Source organism: Oncorhynchus keta, unplaced genomic scaffold (assembly GCF_023373465.1).
Source record: "Oncorhynchus keta strain PuntledgeMale-10-30-2019 unplaced genomic scaffold, Oket_V2 Un_contig_3085_pilon_pilon, whole genome shotgun sequence".
Lineage (NCBI taxonomy): Eukaryota > Metazoa > Chordata > Actinopteri > Salmoniformes > Salmonidae > Oncorhynchus > Oncorhynchus keta.
This window is the reverse complement of record NW_026287074.1, coordinates 50,614-60,000: the sequence shown is the minus strand read 5'-3', so window position 1 is coordinate 60,000 and position 9,387 is coordinate 50,614. Positions and strand designations below refer to the sequence as shown.

At 42.1% G+C, this 9,387-nt stretch overlaps 1 pseudogene; it reads right to left on the bottom strand.

Moving 5' to 3' along the window:
- LOC127923715 (glutamate receptor ionotropic, NMDA 2A-like) overlaps positions 1 to 394 on the bottom strand; it is a 53,739-nt pseudogene extending 53,345 nt beyond the window's left edge.
- Positions 395 to 9,387: the final 8,993 nt, after the last annotated feature.

Genomic DNA, 9,387 nt, shown 5'->3' with positions numbered 1-9,387 from the left:
TATAATGCTACATGCTAATGTGTATTATATATAATGCTACATGCTAATGTGTATTATATATAATGCTACATGCTAATGTGTATTATATATAATGCTACATGCTAATGCGTATTATATATAATGCTACATGCTAATGTGTATAATATATAATGCTACATGCTAATGCATATTATATATAATGCTACATGCTAATGTGTATTATATATAATGCTACATGCTAATGTGTACCTGTTGTCCACGGTGCTCTTGAGGACGTTGATAAACTCCTGGTATCCGGGGAACTTGGAGGTGACTATGGAAAAGATGTGCCAGTCGTACTCCTCCATGATGCTCAACATCAACAGCGCCTCCTGCTGGATGGAAGCTCCAAACTGGAAAACGTTGACTTGTCGTCCTGATGGAGAGAGAGACAGAGAGTTATATATCATCCTGATAGAGAGAGAGAAGAGAGAGAGGAGAGAGAGAGAGAAGAGACAGAGGAGAGAGAGAGAGAAGAGACAGAGAGAGAGAGAGAGAGCGAGAGAGAGAGAGAGAAAGAGAGAAGAGAGAGAGATAAGAGAAAGAAGAGAGAGAGAGAGAAGAGAGAGAGATAAGAGAAAGAAGAGAGAGAGAGAGAAGAGTGAGAGAGAGATAGAAGAGAGATAGAAGAGAGAGAGAGAGAGAGAGATAGGAGAGAGAGGGAAGAGAGAGAGAGAGGAAGAGAGAGGGAAGAGAGAGAGAAGAGAGAGAGAAGAGAGAGGGAGAAGAGAGAGAGGGAGTGTGACTATTGGACCACTACCAGAATAAACAGTTCAGAACGAACAATGTCAAACCTACATCCCACACTTTAACCAGATGTCAGTCTAATGTCTGCTACAGTCTAAAACAGTTATACAGATACACAACTAGAAGACGCCATTAGACCAGGGTACAGGATGAGGTGTTATACAACCAGATGTCAGTCTAATGTCTGCTACAGGAGAGCCAACTGAAAACAGCTACAGTTATACAGATACACAACTAGAAGATGGTCCATTAGACCAGGGTACATGGATGAGGTGTTAAACAACTAGAAGATGGTCCATTAGACCAGGGTACATGGATGAGATGTTAAACAACTAGAAGATGGTGCATTAGACCAGGGTACATGGATGAGGTTTTATAGAACTAGATGGTCCATTAGACCAGGATGAGGTGTTATAGAACTAGATGGTCTATTAGACCAGGGTACATAGATAATAGATAGATAACATACATGTCCCTTAATGTTGATGATGTGGTTGTTACTGACAAGGAGCACATGTCCCTTAATGTTGATGATGTGGTTGTTACTGACAAGGAGCACATGTCCCTTAATAATGTTGATGATGTGGTTGTTACTGACAAGGAGCACATGTCCCTTAATAATGTTGATGATGTGGTTGTTACTGACAAGGAGCACAAGTCCCTTAATGTTGATGATGTGGTTGTTACTGACAAGGAGCACATGTCCCTTAATAATGTTGATGATGTGGTTGTTACTGACAAGGAGCACAAGTCCCTTAATGTTGATGATGTGGTTGTTACTGACAAGAAGCACATGGCTGAGCTCTTTTAATCACCACTTCATTCAGTCAGGATTCCTATTTGACTCAGCCACGCCTCCTTGACGGTCCAACACTTCCTCATCTCCTAACCTAACCTTCTAATGCGACTATCCCCGATGCTTCTCCCTCTTTTCCCCCTGCCCTGCTACAAAGTTTCTCCCTGCAGGTGGTCACTGAGTCCGAGGTGCTAAAGGAGCTCCTGAAACTGGGTCAGATGGTTTAGACCCTTTCTTCTATTCTTCTTTAAGGTTGCTGCTCCCATCATCGCAAATAATACTTTTATCCTGTCTCTCCTCTCTGGGGAGGTTCCCATTGGTTGGAAGGCAGCCACGGTTCGTCCTTTATTTAAAGGGGAGATCAAGCGGATCCTAACTGTCATACAATATTCGCTGTGATGTAACAATATTCACTGTGATGTAACAATATTCACTGTGATGTAACAATATTCACTGTGATGTAACAATATTCACTGTGATGTAACAATATTCACTGTGATGTAACAATATTCACTGTGATGTAACAATATTCACTGTGATGTAACAATATTCACTGTGATGTAACAATATTCACTGTGATGTAACAATATTCGCTGTGATGTAACAATATTCGCTGTGATGTAACAATATTCACTGTGATGTAACAATATTCACTGTGATGTAACTATATTTTGCCTTGTTTTTCAAAAAAGTCTTGGGAAAAAACTTGTTAATAATCAACTGCCAGTCTTTCTTGCTGTCTACAGTATTCTCTCGGGCAATCTGGTTTCCGCTCAGGTCATGGAAGTTTCACGGAACCTTTTAAAGCAATATTGTGCTGCTCTTTTTTATTGACTTGGCCAAAGCTTTTGATACGGTAAACCATTCCATTCTTGTGGGCCGGCTAAGGAGTGTTGGTGTCTCTGAGGGGTCTTTAGCCTGGTTTGCTAACTACCTCTCTCAAAGAGTGTAGTGTATAAAGTCAGAAAATCTGCTGTCTCAGCCACTGCCTGTCACTAAGGGAGTACCCCAAGGCTCAATCCTAGGCCCCACGCTCTTCTCAATTTACATCAACAACATAGCTTAGGCAGTAGGAAGCTCTCTCATCCATTTATATGCAGATGATAGTGTTATACTCAGCAGGCTCTACCTGGATTTTGTGTTAAACGCTCTACAACAAGCTTTTCTATGTTCTTAACCTTGTTCACCTCCAAAACAAAGGTCATGTGGTTTGGTAAGAAGAATTGCCCCTCTCCCCACAGGTGTTGTAGTATAAAGTAGTGTACTAGATAGGGAATAGGGCTGTAGTATAAAGTAGTGTACTTGATAGGGAATAGGGCTGTAGTATAAAGTAGTGTACTTGATAGGGAATATGGCTGTAGTATAAAGTAGTGTACTAGATAGGGAATAGGGCTGTAGTATAAAGTAGTGTACTTGATAGGGAATATGGCTGTAGTATAAAGTAGTGTACTTGATAGGGAATAGGGCTTTAGTATAAAGTACTGCACTATATAGGGAATAGGGCTGAAGTATAAAGTAGTGTACTATATAGGGAATAGGGCTGTAGTATAAAGTAGTGTACTTGATAGGGAATATGGCTGTAGTATAAAGTAGAGTACTTGATAGGGAATAGGGCTGTAGTATAAAGTAGTGTACTAGATAGGGAATAGGGCTGTAGTATAAAGTAGTGTACTATATAGGGAATAGGGCTGTAGTATAAAGTAGTGTACTATATAGGGCTGTAGTATAAAGTAGTGCACTATATAGGGAATAGGGCTGTAGTATAAAGTAGTGTACTATATAGGGAATAGGGCTGTAGTATAAAGTAGTGTACTTGATAGGGAATATGGCTGTAGTATAAAGTAGTGTACTATATAGGGCTGTAGTATAAAGTAGTGCACTATATAGGGAATAGGGCTGTAGTATAAAGTAGTGCACTATATAGGGAATAGGGCTGTAGTATAAAGTAGTGCACTATATAGGGAATAGGGCTGTAGTATAAAGTAGTGCACTAGATAGGGAATAGGGCTGTAGTATAAAGTAGTGTGCTATATAGGGAATAGGGCTGTAGTATAAAGTAGTGTACTATATAGGGAATATGGCTGTAGTATAAAGTAGTGTACTATATAGGGAATAGGGCTGTAGTATAAAGTAGTGCACTATATAGGGAATAGGGCTGTAGTATAAAGTTGTGCACTATATAGGGAATAGGGATGTAGTATAAAGTAGTGCACTATATAGGGCTGTAGTATAAAGTAGTGTACTAGATAGGGAATAGGGCTGTAGTATAAAGTAGTGCACTATATAGGGAATAGGGCTGTAGTATAAAGTAGTGTACTATATAGGGCTGTAGTATAAAGTACTATATAGGGCTGTAGGGCTGTAGTATAAAGTAGTGTACTATATAGGGAATAGGGCTGTAGTATAAAGTAGTGTACTATATAGGGAATAGGGCTGTAGTATAAAGTAGTGTACTATATAGGGAATAGGGCTATAGTATAAAGTAGTGTACTATATAGGGAATAGGGCTGTAGTATAAAGTAGTGCACTATATAGGGAATAGGGCTGTAGTATAAAGTAGTGTACTATATAGGGAATAGGGCTGTAGTATAAAGTAGTGTAATATATAGGGAATAGGGCTGTAGTATAAAGTAGTGTACTAGATAGGGAATAGGGCTGTAGTCTAAAGTAGTGCAATATATAGGGAATAGGGCTGTAGTATAAAGTAGTGTACTAGATAGGGAATAGGGAACATTTGGAACAGACCCTGGAACAGAACCTGTTATTCCCACAGAGGAACAGACCCTGGGACAGAACCTGTTATTCCCACAGAGGAACAGACCCTGGAGCAGAACCTGTTATTCCCACAGAGGAACAGACCCTGGGACAGAACCTGTTATTCCCACAGAGGACCAGACCCTGGGACAGAACCTGTTATTCCCACAGCAGAACAGCAGACATCCCACAGCAGAACAGCAGACATCCCACAGCAGAACAGCAGGCATCCCACAGCAGAACAGCAGGCATCCCACAGCAGAACAGCAGGCATCCCACAGCAGAACAGCAGGCATCCCACAGCAGAACAGCAGGCATCCCACAGCAGAACAGCAGGCATCCCACAGCAGAACAGCAGGCATCCCACAGCAGAACAGCAGGCATCCCACAGCAGAACAGCAGGCATCCCACAGCAGAACAGCAGGCATCCCACAGCAGAACAGCAGGCATCCCACAGCAGAACAGCAGGCATCCCACAGAGGCAAGAGAAGAAACGATCGTTTGGATTCGTGTTTAAAGGGCAAGTCCACCGCTTTTTAAAACCCTCATTTTTTATTATCTACAATACCAGTGTCTACATACAGTCTTGTGAAAACGACACATTTTCTACGATTTTGTCGGGAGAAAAATATTTACATTTTAAAAGTTCTACCCCAAAGACATCGTCAAAGGTAAATAAATAAAAAATAACGGAGATTTTAAAACACTGTAACATTCACGGTAACGCGGGAACCTTGAAACTCATTTTAAAATCTCTGTATTTCTTCTTTTGACACCTGCCCTGTGATCTGTCAGGACCTGTGTGTGTGTGTGTTCTCTCTCTCTCTCTCAGCAGTAAAAGGTGACAGTCATTTTCACACAGCCCACACGTCGTTGGCAATTGTGATCAGAAATTTGAAGTGCGTGTGTGTGTGTGGGGGGGGTGAAGGAGACAGACAGCAGGGCCTTGGAGAGGCTACGTTTGTGTCTGTCTGTCTGTCAGTCTGCGTCTGCCTGTCTGCCTGTCTGTCTGTCTGTCTGTCTGTCTGTCTGTCTGTCTGCCTGTCTGTCCTGTCTGTCTGCCTGCCTGCCTGCCTGCCTGCCTGTCTGCCTGTCTGTCTGTCTGTCCTGCCTGCACGTGTTTCTGTCATGTCTGGTCTGTACTGTATGTGGACACCTGCCTTCAAATCAGTCTGTCTGTATTTCAGCCAATAAATCAAGCACACACCATGCAATCTCCATAGACAAACATTGGCTCGTTCTGAAAAATCAACGTCTCATCATCTCAACATCTCAACATCTCATCATCTCAACATCTCATCATCTCAACATCTCATCATCTCAACATCTCATCATCTCATCATCTCAACATCTCATCATCTCATCATCTCATCATCTCATCATCTCATCATCTCATCATCTCATCATCTCATCATCTCAACATCTCATCATCTCATCATCTCATCATCTCATCATCTCATCATCTCATCATCTCATCATCTCAACATCTCATCATCTCATCATCTCATCATCTCATCATCTCAACATCTCATCATCTCATCATCTCATCATCTCATCATCTCAACATCTCATCATCTCAACATCTCATCATCTCATCTCATCATCTCATCTCATCATCTCATCATCTCATCATCTCAACATCTCATCATCTCATCATCTCAACATCTCATCATCTCATCATCTCATCATCTCATCATCTCATCATCTCATCATCTCATCATCTCATCATCTCAACATCTCATCATCTCATCATCTCATCATCTCATCATCTCATCATCTCATCATCTCATCATCTCATCATCTCATCATCTCATCATCTCATCATCTCATCATCTCATCATCTCATCATCTCATCATCTCATCATCTCATCATCTCATCATCTCATCATCTCATCATCTCATCATCTCATCATCTCATCATCTCATCATCTCATCATCTCATCATCTCATCATCTCATCATCTCATCATCTCATCATCTCATCATCTCATCATCTCAACATCTCATCATCTCATCATCTCATCATCTCATCATCTCAACATCTCATCTCATCATCTCATCATCTCATCATCTCATCATCTCATCATCTCATCATCTCATCATCTCATCATCTCATCATCTCATCATCTCAACATCTCATCATCTCATCATCTCATCATCTCAAATCTCATCATCTCATCATCTCATCATCTCATCTCATCATCTCATCATCTCATCATCTCAAATCTCATCATCTCATCATCTCAACATCTCAGATCATCTCATCATCTCAATCTCATCATCTCATCATCTCATCATCTCAATCTCAAGAACATCTCATCATGCTTCATGAAATCTTTTCATCATCTCATCATCTCAAACTTGGGTTTCAGCAACAGGAAGAAGAACTGGTGGTCGGGAGCTTCATGAAATGGGTTTCATCCTATCAGCAGCACACAGGAAGAAGAAGGTGGGAGGCTCATCTCATCTCTGCTGGTCGGGAGCTTCATGAAATGGGTTTTCATCTCAGCATCAGCACACAGGAAGAAGATCTGCTGGTCGGGAGCTTCATGAAATGGGTTTTCATCAGGCAACATCTCAGCAGATCAACATGAAGAAGAACTGCAGCATCTCAGGCCATAAATCAACATCTCATCATCCAAGCAGCAGCACACAGGAAGAAGAACTCATGGTCATCTTCATGAAATGGGTCAGGCCAAGATCAGCATCACCAAGAAGAACATGCACATCAGGCTCTCATCAGATCAACATGACCAAGCAGCACACAGGAAGAAGAAGATCAACATCTCAACATGAAATGGGTTTTCATCACACAGGCCTAAGATCAACATGAAATGGGTCTCAGCACACAGGATCTAAGATCAACATGAAATGGGTTTTCATCTCATCATCATCAAGATCAACTAAGATCATCACATCATCAGCACAAGGCCTAAGATCAACATGACCAAATGGGTTTCAGCACACAGGCCTAAGATCAACATGAAATGGGTTTTCAGCACACAGGCCTAAGATCAACATGAAATGGGTTTTCAAGCAGCAGCACACAGGCCTAAGATCAACATGAAATGGGTTTTCAGCACACAGGCCTAAGATCAACATGAAATGGGTTTTCAGCACACAGGCCTAAGATCAACATGAAATGGGTTTTCAGCACACAGGCCTAAGATCAACATGAAATGGGTTTTCACACAGGCCTAAGATCAACATGAGCAAGCAGCAGCACACAGGCGTCATCTGAGCAAGCAGCAGCACACAGGCCTAAGATCAACAAACGCAGCTCTCTGAAATGGGTTTCAGCACACAGGAAGAAGATCAACATGAGCAACGCCAAGCGTCATCTGGAGCTCGTCGCCGTTGGACTCTGGAGCAGTGGAAACGCGTTCTCTGGAGTGATGAATCACGCTTCACCACCTGGCAGTCCCCGACTGACGAATCTGGGTTTGGCGGATGCCAGGAGAACCTTGCATAGTGCACATAGTGTTTGATTTGATTTGATTTACCTGCCCCAATGCATAGTGCACATAGTGTTTGATTTGATTTACCTGCCCCAATGCATAGTGCACATAGTGTTTGATTTGATTTACCTGCCCCAATGCATAGTGCACATAGTGTTTGATTTGATTTACCTGCCCCAATGCATAGTGCACATAGTTTTTGATTTGATTTGATTTACCTGCCCCAATGCATAGTGCACATAGTGTTTGATTTGATTTGATTTACCTGCCCCAATGCATAGTGCACATAGTGTTTGATTTGATTTGATTTACCTGCCCCAATGCATAGTGCACATAGTTTTTGATTTGATTTGATTTACCTGCCCCAATGCATAGTGCACATAGTGTTTGATTTGATTTGATTTACCTGCCCCAATGCATAGTGCACATAGTGTTTGATTTGATTTGATTTACCTGCCCCAATGCATAGTGCACATAGTGTTTGATTTGATTTGATTTACCTGCCCCAATGCATAGTGCACATAGTGTTTGATTTGATTTGATTTACCTGCCCCAATGCATAGTGCACATAGTTTTTGATTTGATTTGATTTACCTGCCCCAATGCATAGTGCCAACTGTAAAGTTTGGTGGAGGAGGAATAATGGAATAATGGAATAATGGAATAATGGAATAATGGCACTGTTTTTCATGGTTTGGGCCCCTTTAGTTCCAGTGAAGGGTCAATCTTAACCCTACAATATACATTCTAGATGATTCTGTCCTTCCAACTTTGTGGCAACAGTTTTAGGGAAAGGCCATTTCCTGTTTCAGCATGACAACACCCCCCCTCGTGCACGAAGTCCATATAGAAATAGTTTCTCAAGATCGGTGTGGAAGACCTTGACTGGTCTGCAGAGAGTGTGTGTGTGTGTGTGTGTGTGTGTGTGTGTGTGTGTGTGTGTGTGTGTGTGTGTGTGTGTGTGTGTGTGTGTGTGTGTGTGTGTGTGTGTGTGTGTGTGTGTGTGCCAACAGAGAGGTGTTTTCTATGTTTTTAGAATTTGAGGACATTTTCTGATTCTGATCAAAACTGTTGAGCAGAAAATATTACTTCCTGTCTTCCTCTTCCTCCTGTCTTCCTCTTCCTCCTGTCTTCCTCTTCCTTCTGTCCTCCAATTCCTCCTGTCTTCCTCTTCCTCCTGTCTTCCTCTTCTTCCTTCTGTCTTCCTCCACTTCCTCCTGTCTTCCTCCTGTCTTCCTCCTGTCTTCCTCTTCCTCCTGTCTTCCTGTTCCTGCTGTCTTCCTCTTCCTCCACTTCCTTCTGTCTTCCTCTTCCTCCTGTCTTCCTCTTCCTCCACTTCCTTCTGTCTTCCTCCACTTCCTCCTGTCCTCTTCTTCCTCCTGTCTTCCTTTCCTCCTCTCTTCATCTTCCTCCTGTCTTCCTCTTCCTCCTATCTTCCTCTCCCTCCTGTCTTCCTGTTCCTGCTGTCTCCTCTTCCTCCTCCTCCTCCTTTCTTCCTTTCCTCCTCTCTTCCTCTTCCTATTCCTCCACTTCCTCCCTCCATCTTCCCTCTACTATGAAGTTACAGCTGATCAACAGGAGAAACACGATGTGTCCTATTTATAATGAACTACTG